Raw genomic sequence first — 12,138 nt, 5'->3', positions numbered from 1 at the left:
TTGATTCCTACACTCCTAAGCTTAACTCTTTGCCAATAAGAGTTATTACTTTGTCTTTAGTTGAGCCCATTAGGTATTCTGTGGAAATCTTGACAAACTTCAATACGCTGAGCCGGATGATTTACTGAAGAGGTTTTTTTCAACGCTAACAAAACCACAACGTGAGCTTTTCATCTGTCCTACTGTTCAGGTCTCGTCCGGAGTAGATGAAAAACAGAACTTGTCCACCCCATTTCCAAAAAAGCGAATCCTCCTTGCCCTGTTATTATCGACCAATTGCACTAACTACCGAAATATTTCAACAATGGAAAGCTTCTTTTTGCGGCTTTCGCAGCAATAGGTCCACTGGTGATTTAATGGTATATCTTAACAAACAAGGGAAAAGTCAGATTATTGCCCTCAATATTTTGGTGTCAGGTTCTCTTATCGAGTTTTCATGAATCCTACCTTCATTAAATTAGTAATTACCTTCCGGATCGTTCAATACAAATAAAATTGGATGGGTTCAAGTCTGAAAGCTATAAAATAAATGGTGGTGTGCCCCAGAGTTTTGTTATGTCTCCAATACTCTTTTTCATTTTTATTAATGATCTTCTGTGTGCAACTTCTAATCGAATATATTGTTTCGCTGACGATAGTACTCTTAGCTTTGTATATTCGTTTTCACACTCAGATCCCTCTTCTTCGGATGTGGAACTACAACGACAAAGTATGATAAGCTCATTAAATTCCGACCTAAACAGCATTGCACATCTCTATATTCTCGGTTTGTGTATCACAAACTCTCTCTTGTCCCGAGAACCTGAATTTTGGGGACAAAAATAGGGCCAACATTTTTACTCGGGGTGGAACGAAAATGCCGCAAAATTATTGGTTTTTCTGAGCGATGCAAGAAGTTGTTCTCCCGTTCAGATTTTAGTGTTATCTACAAGAAATTACATCTATACATCCCAAGCCTGTGTATAACTCCTATTCCTGAGATGGTGGTCCTGCTACTAAATTAAGCCTCTTGGACAGTTTTCAACTTAGAGCAATTAGATTGATTGGTGATAACATCATCATTTAATCATTTTTATGTGCCTCTTCGCTTGAACATTGACGTAAAGCTTCTTGTCTCCCCCGTTTTAGTATTATTTATGTTTTGCTCTAGGCAAATAGCCACCTTAAACAGTTAAGCTATACCCACGAGCCCAACTTTGGTCATAGTGTCGTTCTTTAACTGTACTACGCGAATGTGGAATACCTTGCCACACTCTGCCTTTCCCAGTCATTGCAATACCCGTGTTCTGTTGGAAAATCTATAAATAGTATAGTACGATTTTACACGAATAACAAAAACAATATCCGCAGTATGAATATTACCGATAAAAGTTAAAGTGGAATCCTACTACGGATGGGTTTTTGAAATTTATACGAGTGTCGAATTTCGTTCTCAAATTTTGATATTGCATTTGTATATCGATGGCTGTGTTCGTTGAGTAGTTGTGCATTTGGAATCATGTGTTTTCCATTGGGGAAAAAAATCAATCTGTTACTGTTGATATTATTTAGTTTTGTTAATGAAAATGGACTAACTGGGCTTATTTTGCAAAAGAAAACAATAGAAAAAATAATTAAGTTTTGCTATATTTCCACCAAAGTTTTATCGCAGTTTAGATTAAATAAATCTTTTTGATGTTTCCACCGCAGAAGAAGATTTAAAAATGATTAAGTTTGACAGTTTTTTCTAAAATGCAAATGGTGTTTCGATATTTCTTATGAAGTACAAGTTAGATAGTTTGATTGGTGTTTAACAATGAAGAACTGAATAGTTCAGCACCATATAAGCATATACTACTTACACTATGTGCAATTTTTAATTAGATTAAAACAAAACTAAATTTTTTGTACACAAACATGCAAATAAACAGACCATAATGCATTATCTGTAAAACTAACTCCTCCACACAGGTTTTTCTTCACATATTATGACTCGATTCCGGTCGCTGAATCAAGCTCATTTCAACTCGATTCAAGTATTTAAAGAACTAAGAAGATCTACAAGCTCGCTCGTTAATGTAGTAGTCTACGAACAAACCCCCTTCTTGATGTTTATATTTCATGTCGAAGCTGCAATTGTTAAATGAACTTTTTTATAGAATCTCAATTTCCAGATGTTTTCTCACCATTTCCTCTTGAAAATTGTCATTTTATTAGTTTTAGTTAATTTTTTTGTTGCTGAAGTAAATTTAAACTTTTGATTTTCACAAAACTTTCTTCTACATATTTGTTTTTTTTTTGTAAATTATTATTCTGACATGTATTCCTAAATATATAACTGCCGATGGGTTTTCTTGGTAATTTTCTACTATACTATTTATAGAATGCCAAAACACGGGTATTAAGTACTATTTTATGGAATTACATAATGACGTTTGATTTACACTTTGACCCTCATGAACAATGTTGTATTGATACATCTTTCTTATTCATTTTTTATTGAATTAACATCAGAATACATTTACTTTAAATACAGTTTGACATGAGAAACGCACGTCTGACGGGTCAGCTAGTTTCATACATAACTAATCAACATCAACAAATTCCATTTTGAAGTTTAAACCAAGTTATCCTATTTTTTTGGCCTGCTTTGTATGAAATCAACAGCAATTGGACTCCAAAATCTTGACAGCTAATATAACTTTTAAAAAAGCACAAGTTATGAAACATTGGCAAAATATTTTGTATTTTTTTTTTAAACAATGCAATATGGCTAAACCGCAAAGCCTCCCTAGATTACTTTCGGTTGAATAGAACACCAAAAAAGTATATTTCGTGAAGTTTTACCTACCTATCGAAAAACAAACACACATCACATACATTTTTTTCATTGGAGTAAATTTATTAGACCCCTACACCATCAGTATTATAAAGAACCTGAATTTATTAATTTAAAAGGTTGTTATTGACTTCAAATCATTGAACTACACGAGGTAGGTAAGGTACCTGAGAGGTACTTAATCTATCCTAATGCACGAAAACAAAGCATGATGTCATTCTTGAGGTTCCTATTTTACTTTTTTTTAAGAGAAACTCCTAAAGTTTTTCTTTTATGTACAAAGAGAACAGAGTCCTGCGCAAAAGCTTAAACTTTCTTTTATAAAAATGAAGAAAAAAAAAACCTTTTTTCTAAAAAAGGATGGCAGTAGGTTAAAATTTAATCAACCCCACACAAAACGATAAACAAAAGAAGAGCTTGTTTACCCTTTTTAAGGATTACACATCCCTTTTAAGGGTAGACGTTGTTTGTGTTTTTTTTTTAGAAGCTCTTTTTGAGAATTACTTATGCAAGGCACCTACCTTTATAGGTTTAGGTTAGGCTACAAGTTAATACCTCGGAAGTTAAATGATTTTGAATAATGTTTGGTGTATTTTATCTTCATCATCATAAATCAACATTTTTAATCTGAACAATTTTAAGAGGTTAAGTCGAAATATCAAATGTAGGACAACAACCAAATTTAAATTTGATTTTTAGGTTTTTGAACTGTGTCCTCGTACATTGTTCATAGATAGAATAAATGGCAGACGATAAAATATTCGTTTGACCGATAAAATACTTTGTTATAAAGAAATTGATTTTGAGCTAAGTTACGTCATTTAAAGCAAATTGTTGATTCATAAAAATGTAATCTCTTTGGATAAAATATGAGTCAACATGAAATTTTTTATAAAATCATCAATTTACTAGAACTTATTAAGACAACCAATAGGGTGTCATAGACATTGTCATTTTAAAGCTGTTGCTACTTAAACTGAATTCACACTATAATTCAAAATGTTGACTAAATAAAGAATTTAACAATACATATTATTAAAAGATCCCTTAGAACGCAGATATCGTCGCTGTAGATCCTTACAACCCAGAAAAGTAAATTTTCCGGAAGAAACAAAAAAGTTGATATAACATTGACATGCTTTTATTACATTTAGCTTTGAAACTATTGTTCTCAGATTACCAAGGTATTTTGCATTATATATGGAAAGTTGTTAACAATGAATGCTGAACTGATTCTCTAAAAATGGTTGATACTGATTATTTTTAAAACCAGAAGCCCAACACTGTTTCGTCGATTTGAGAGGAAACTCGTTATTTAATTCAACAAACTTTTTATGACAACAGTTTAACACATAAAAGTTTAGAACATACTTCTTTATATCAATTAAATAACTAATAACGTTAAAACTAGATTAAAAAGGGTTTTAGAAAACATCAGTTCTTTATTATTTTAAGATTCATTTACAAAAAGAAGTAAATGATTGATGTTTATAATGATATAGAAATGTGAATGGTTTTAATAAATTCCTCAATTAAAGCTCAACGGACAATCTCGAGATTAAGTATGAATTTATTTTGTTTTACCTAGCAAACATTTTACAAGTTTCACGAGCCCCGAATTTGTTCCTTCTAGGGTTCATTTGAAGAATGCGAAAGTTAAGGAAAAAAATAGTTTGAGTTACTGCTACTTTTAAATTTATATAAAAGGTCGGTTTTTAATGGCATCTTTGGAAAAAGTTCGACAACACATACGACAGTAAAAATGATAACAGATAAGATAATATTCTATTTTGTGTTCGAAAGTTTGTCTTTGCCAACCAGCTTTGTCAAATTGAAAACATTGAAATTTTTGACATTTCGAAAACCTAAGTCCATTATTTTAAGAAAAAAAATCCGTTTGTCTACACATTTTACAAAGAATTGTTATGAGTTAAGACATTTTTTTCAATAACAAATAATTAATTTTTAATATTACTTTCGATGAAGAATAAAGTTCTTGAAATCTGCTAAAAATACATAAAAATAAGTTGATTTTTTTCTTAACAAAACAAATCTTCTCAACAAATACTACTTAAAAACGTCTCAAATATTCGAATATTTAGGCAAAAAACAGCTCATGTTTCAATTTTTGTTTGTTTTCTTTTCGAAGTTCTTTAAATGACATTTTTTTTTATTATAATAAGCGCACACCCTTATTATATAGACACACTGTTAGCACTAGGAAAGGGAGAGAGATGTTAAAAAGAAGTGTATGTGTCGGTGCAAACTGGTTTTGAATTCATGAATATTGCAATGGCTGGGGAAGATATAGTGTGGCAAGGCATACCATATTCGAGTAGTACGGCTAAAAAAAGAATATCTGTACCTGACAGTACGACCGAAATTGGGCTCGTGAATCTGAAAGCGAATATGAAAAGCTACGAGTACTATCGCCTACGAAACAATGTATTCGATTAGAAGTTGCAGACAAGAGATCATTAATAAAAATGAGAAAGAGTGTTGGAGATAGAACAGAGCCCTGGGGTACACCAGCATTTATTTTGTGGTTTTCAGACTTGAATCCATCTAATACAACTTGTATTGAACGATTCAAAAGGTAATTACTTATCCAATGAAGGAGGTATTCATGAAAACCGAAAGCACGTATTTTCGATAAGAGAGCCTGATGCCAAACCCTATCAAAGTTTTGAAATATCAAGTGCAATAATCTCACTCTCTCCAAAACGATGTAAAGATTTGCTCCACTGTTCGGTGAGATGAACCTTGAGATTACCAGTAGACCTATTGCTACGAAATCCGTATTGGCGGTCATTAGGAAGCTTTCGATCTTCGAGATATTTCTTGAGCTGATAATTAATCACCGTTTCCATGACTTTGGAAAGAATCAATCAATGCAATCGGTCGGTAATTAGAGGGTGAGGGAGATTCACATTTTTTGGAAATAGGCTGGACAATTCGGTTTTCCATCCGCTCGGATCGAGATCTGAGGATTAATAAAGGTGAAAAAGCTTATGCAGTGGTTTTGCCATCGTAGAAGAACACAGCTTCAGAACAATAGCGGGGAAACCATCTGGACCAGCAGATTTATGTATGTTAAGATTTTTTAGCACTCAGTACTAGTGCGAAAAAATATTGTCCCCATAGAATCACTAACGCGCTTGATTACATGGGGAGTCATAACACTCACTGGCAGGGGTAGCGTTGAATTGGCGGCGAACTGCCTAGTAAAAAATTTAGCTTTCTCTAAAGAGCTAACAAATGGAGTGCCATTGACAACGAGTGTAGAAACAGAGGAAGAGGAAGAATTCGTCATATTTTTTACAAATGACCAACAAATTTTACTTAATTTAAATACTTGGTCCGCCGAATGTGGGCATTGCAGGCCTTCCTGGCTTGCTTGAACTTATTCCGGTTTTCTTCAGTAGGATTGGCTTTGAAACAACGGTTTTTGTCAAACGGTTTTCCTCAGGAGCTCTTTCTTTAACTGGAGAGTTTTGACACGAGAAATTTGCGGTTTGACACAATGGACAGATGTGCCAAAGAAAGATAAAACACTAATAGTGTACTTATTAGGGTCAGAGGTGAGAAATAAGTCAAGAATGTTTTCTGCTCGAGTGGACTCGTTGACCAGCTGAGTTAGGTGGTTCAATTCAGCGGAGAGTTGCAAAGACGTCATTTGTTAAGCGCACTTAGTTTCAACAAAAAAAAACTATATAATACAATAATACAGGGGGGCGTATATACACTTTTGGAAATTTTATTTTATTTTTCCTATAAGTCAATTATCTTGAGCTTATCAGGGTAGACAAGTGACTTCCCATAACTACAAATAAAATAGTCTTGCGTTGTTTAATAAAACGATTTAGGGCACTGAACAGAAATCAAATGACAGCTGTCAAAACGACCAACTCCGTAAAAAGTATTTACAGATCGAAAACCATATGTATAAAAACAAACACCCGCTATTTAATAAAAAAGGATTCCTTGATGTTATTGTTAAAAAATTCATGCGCGATTAATTACATAGTTGTTACTTTTTATAGTGATTCAACCACAAACTGTAAAGGATTGTTTTTAAGAACAACGATATAAATACTCGTACATTCATACTTTATATGTATTTTGAAGTGCACGTGTATATAAAAGGATGCAATTGTTTAAAGAATGCAATCATTGAAAATCATTTATTGAATTGAGTGAGAATGCAACGATTTTAAAACAATGCAAAGTCTTGACTTTCGCTTTCAGAAAGTGTCATAAGGCCAAATTTGTTTGCTACTTAAGACCAAATTTGCGTTGATCTTTTTTCAATAACTAAAACCGGTCTTTACCGTTAGAATTATGTTTAGAGTAACAACAGATGGTAAGTAAATGTAATCAGGAAAGTTTCAAATACTCATTTATGTTCTTCTTGCCTTGTACGAAAAAAGTCCTAAAATGGATGTTCGAAGTGATTTGATCTATAATTATGAGTTTTGTGAAGACTTAAGAGTACGCAACCAAATTGTTATATATACCTGATATTAAACAATTATATAAATTAAGATGAAATTGTAAACTATTTAAGATATATAATTAAGCCTGTAGCACAAGTGCGGTAATCGATTTAAAAAGTACGACAATGAAAACTTAGTTCGGATCCCAAAATCAAGTGCCGCTCATAATCATACAGCCAATGAAAATTTAAAAAATAAAATGAAAACTATAAATTAAATAAAAAATAATGTTTAAATGCGAATATGCGAAGTCTTCAATGAAGTATGTTCAAGGGATTGTGAGAACCCCCACAGGTAAGCTTCTAATTTAGTTAAACTAGCATAAGACTTTTTCATTTGTTTGACAAATTTTTCCAACATTTTGCAGCCATTTGTATTATCAGGTTCAATTTTTAAAAGTAAGACGGCAGCTCATGCGAATTCGAAACAATTCGTTCCTTTAAACTCCCACTACTGCTAAAGATGTTTTGGACTTTTTCAAAACAGACACCGTAATGAACAGTTTCGTCATGTCTCGATACGCAGATGAATCGTCACAATCTTTGAACATAACTTTAGCTGCTCAATATTTATGTCACCAACAACATCAAATCTAATTCAAAACCTAGCAAACCATTTCCCAAGACACTATCTTTTGGATTTAAGCAGCTCCGTATAGTGCATTCCTCTCATGATAACCATCTTATTTTATGTACTTACTACTATTGGTGATTTTTGTTATTTTTATTTAATCAAATTCTCAAAAATGTTATGTTAAATGTAATGTTACTATTTTTCCTGAGCCCCCCAAGGGACTCAAATTCTGTAGCTCAAAATTCCATTTTAAGTGTAACATTCCACTTTTAAGAAACAAACTTGTTGCCGTTTTCTATCTTTCATTACAAAAATTACAATTCAAAATAAAAATATTTAAAGCTATTAGTGTCCTCTTTGAATCTTTAGCTTTGGAAATATGTACAAGAATAATGCATGTACCTTAAGGTACATCTCCAACTTCTCAGTTGTTGAAGATATATGTAGTTTGAAAGTGACATAAGACCAAATTAGCCTTAAGTCCCTTTGGAACGCGACATAATGCCAACTTTTGTAATTTGGCCTTATGACGCTTTCTAAAAGTGTCATTAGGCTAAATTCTACAATTTGGTCTTATGTCACTTGCCCTTATGTCACGGCACCGACTTGAAATGAATGCAAAGAACGAATGTGATCAATTGATTGCACTCAAATGAGTGCTGTTTTTTGTTTTAAATCTAAATTCAATAAATGCAATCTTCCAAAAATATCGTACGGCCAAATTCTACAATTTGGTCTTATGTCACTTGTTGCCCTTATGTCACGGCACCGACTTGAAATGAATGCAAAGAACGAATGTGGTCAATTGATTGCATTCGAATGAGTGCTGTTTTTTCTTTTTAATTTAAATTCAATAAATGCAATCTTACAAAAATATCGTAAGGCCAAATTCTACAATTTGGTCTAATGTCACTTGTTGCCCTTATGTCACGGCACCGACTTGAAATGAATGCAAAGAACGAATGCGATCAATTGATTGCACTCAAATGAGTGCTGTTTTTTTTTAAATTTAAATTCAATAAATGCAATCTTCCAAAAATATCGTACGGCCAAATTCTACAATTTGGTCTTATGTCACTTGCCCTTATGTCACGGCACCGACTTGAAATGAATGTAAAGAACGAATGTGATCAATTGATTGCACTCAAATGAGTGCTCTTTTTTTTTAAATTTAAATTCAATAAATGCAATCTTTCAAAATTATCGTAAGGCCAAATTCTACAATTTGGTCTTATGTCACTTGCCCTTATGTCACGGCACCGACTTGAAATGAATGCAAAGAACGAATGTGATCAATTGATTGCATTCAAATGAGTGCTGTTTTTTTTTTTTTAATTTAAATTCAATAAATGCAATCTTCATGTTGAAGTCATAAAACATTGAATTCCCAAAAGATTGACTTTTTTAACAAGCCTGGTAAAAAACCTAATCAATTTCCTAGATTCTCTGGAAATTTCTCTCAAATTTTGCTACAGCAACATTTAAATACAAAATTTCAAATAAACTTAGAAAATAGATTTTGAAATAAAATTACAATAAAATTCGAATTAAATATATTATTTTAAAATAAAAAAGTTGATAACATACATTTATCCAATCGAATGCAGAAGTAATCCGTTTGTTGATTGTGATGTTTTTGAAAATGATGATTCAATCCAAAAATGGTGCGTTTTGTTTATTATTTTTGTACAAGTTTATTATTATTATTATTATTATTATTTTTGTTTTGTTTATTAATTTTTTGTATGTAATTTTTTTTTGTTTTCGAACAAGAAATAAAAACAAATGAAAGAAGAAAGAGAAAAAAGGAAAAAAATGATTTTTGTTTGGTTTAAATAAATTTGCAGTCGGTAAATTTTTCGAATAATTTTTCCACACACACACAATTTGTATCAGGTATTATTTTTGTTTTGCCAAATTAGTTAAAATATTTTATATTTTTTTCTTGCTCTCTGAACACCAACAATTTATATAGTATTAAACAAAATTAGAATGTGAAAAAAAGAAAAACAAACTACTCAAGTAAATTGTAGTTCCAATTTTCTTTTTATTTTTGAAACAATTAAGAAGTGATTTTAAAAAATCAAAGAATAAATCAAGCAAATAAGAATGAATAAGAATATAAAAAAAGGACTAAAAGTAAATAAAAAGAAAACAGAAACTTTGTGCAAGAATTATATTCTATGTTTTGTTGTCAAAATATTATTGTTGCAATGAAGAAAGACACAGAAAATAATAAAAGAATTTACATAAAACTCACTCGAAAATATCTCAAAATATGTGTTCTTCCGTTTTCTTTTTTAAATTTGTTTATAAATATTTAGGTACTTTTATTTTTCTTAATTTTCTTATTTCATTTTAAATTTCTTCCCAAGAAATTTTGTTGAATAGAAATTATTTATATATTCTTTTCAAAACTTGTGGTTTTGGTTGACTTTTCGTTTTCTCGAATCGAAGGCCAATGAAGATAAAGCTGAATCTAAATTATTTACATTATCCAAGTAAAAATCTTTTTGTTTTGTTTATTTGTTTTGAAAAATAAAAAGAATTATAAAAAAACAAAATATTTTGAAAATTAACACATTTTTTGATGAAATGAAATTTCAAATACGAACTTGATCAAAATCGCATTGCGTGTGAGAATGTTGTTGTGGAGTTAGTTTGAAGAAAAGGGAAGATATTTTGGTGTGACAATCGCATTCCAATATTAAAACTGAATAAACAAAACAAAGAAAATCGAAATCAATAATATTTTCAGCCACAATTCCAATTCCAGCGCACTCTTAGAAGTCACAGAAGCACCGAATTCAAAAACACCTATGACAACTATTCGAGTACAACAAAAACAAATCCAGCGTTATCCTTTTGAATACAAAATCACACAATAACTTTCAAGTCCTCCTCAAAGGAACCCCCCTAAATGGGTTAAATAGCGCAAGAGGTATATTTTTATTTATTTATGAAAAACCGCCACATATGCCCACAAAAATTCAAGGAGTGTTTAAAAAATATTGCTCGTTTTTATTTTGATTTAAAAAATTCTATTTCAATCTATTCGCTTGATTTCTTTCTTTTCTTTTAAATTTTTTAGTTGACTTTAATCAAGTTTTATTTTTATACGTTTTTTGAAAATTCTAAATCGTTTTTGAATATTTTTTCAGAAATATCCGGATTAACCGTGTGCGTCGTCGAGAAGTAAAAGTTAAAAACAAAAAATATTGAAATTAATCGCAAACTTTGCGTCGTTTTTGCTTGATTATTTTTTTTATCCGCCACGTACCTTTCTCGAATGAAAAAAAATCAAGACTGCCGAGCCGACGACGACCGCGACGATGATGACGAGAGAAAAAGTTAAAACTTTGGGGGCTCTATTAAGGCTGAAGCTGAATCGGGCCCATCCACATCCACATATCAACAATACAAAAATTCTCCATCTCTGCCAAACAAATAATATTTGTGGTATAAATTGAAGATTGATATTCTCTTAGATTTTGTTTTTTATAGCTTTTTGTTTGTTTTTGGAGAATGTGGTTTTCTGGTTAAACATAAGCAACGATGGGTAAACATGAAAACAGCTGAAGGAAAAAAGAAGAAACAGAGAGATACAACTTTTTATTTACTCGCATGTGTTTTGTATCTTTTATCGCTCTGGATGATTTGGGGGAGGGAGAAGAACAGTAACGTGGTGCTGGTCTGGTGGTGTTTGGAATTAGAAAGCTTTTGATAATGTTTTGTTCTCTTTGAAATGAGCTTTTATTACTCTCTTTGGGGAGATAGTACAGTAGAGTCTGGAAATAAGTGTTCTATGAAAATCAGAGATTTGGTAAGCAAATACAGTTGAAACTCGATTATCCGGGATTCGTTTAACCGTGATAAAAATATTGAACATAAAAATCTTATATCCGTAAAAAACTCTCTTATCTGTTAAAGAAATAAAAACATTTTCTTTATCTAATAAAGGCAATTTTTTATTTAAACTCTATCCAATCGTACCAAAATAGGACCAAAATAATCGTCCGATTTGTCGAATTAAAAATTTGGGTGCTTGTTTTCTTAACCGCAGCAATAAAAAAATTCCTTTTCCTTGAATTGAATTTTGTATTATAAAATATATTGTAACGTGATAATAAAGACGTATTTGTTTGGAAAAAATCCAATTTACGGCTTTTTTTTACAAATCAATAAAACTGACAAAAGAAATAATTGTCACCTCGAATATTTAGCAAACAAAAAATGGTTACATCTCTGAAA

At 31.4% G+C, this 12,138-nt stretch overlaps 1 protein-coding gene across 18 annotated transcripts in view; it reads right to left on the bottom strand.

The window, feature by feature from the left end:
- Positions 1-11,279, bottom strand: part of LOC129941823 (uncharacterized) — a 110,379-nt gene extending 99,100 nt beyond the window's left edge. For 12 of the 18 annotated variants that reach the window (XR_008780933.1, XR_008780932.1, XM_056050558.1 and 9 more), the window contains exon 1: positions 9,475-9,619. The gene's annotated coding sequence lies outside the window, so the exon portion shown is untranslated. Of the gene's footprint in view, positions 1-9,474; positions 9,620-10,147; positions 10,397-10,502; positions 10,601-11,007 lie in introns of those variants that run through there. The other 6 variants (XM_056050562.1, XM_056050574.1, XM_056050566.1 and 3 more) reach the window with 5 other exon arrangements.
- Between the last annotated feature and the right edge of the window lie 859 nt (positions 11,280-12,138).

The sequence above is a fragment of the Eupeodes corollae genome, chromosome 1 (assembly GCF_945859685.1).
Source record: "Eupeodes corollae chromosome 1, idEupCoro1.1, whole genome shotgun sequence".
In the NCBI taxonomy this organism is placed as follows: Eukaryota; Metazoa; Arthropoda; class Insecta; order Diptera; family Syrphidae; genus Eupeodes; species Eupeodes corollae.
The sequence above is the reverse complement of the archived record's forward strand: the minus strand, read 5'-3'. Positions and strand labels throughout refer to the sequence as shown.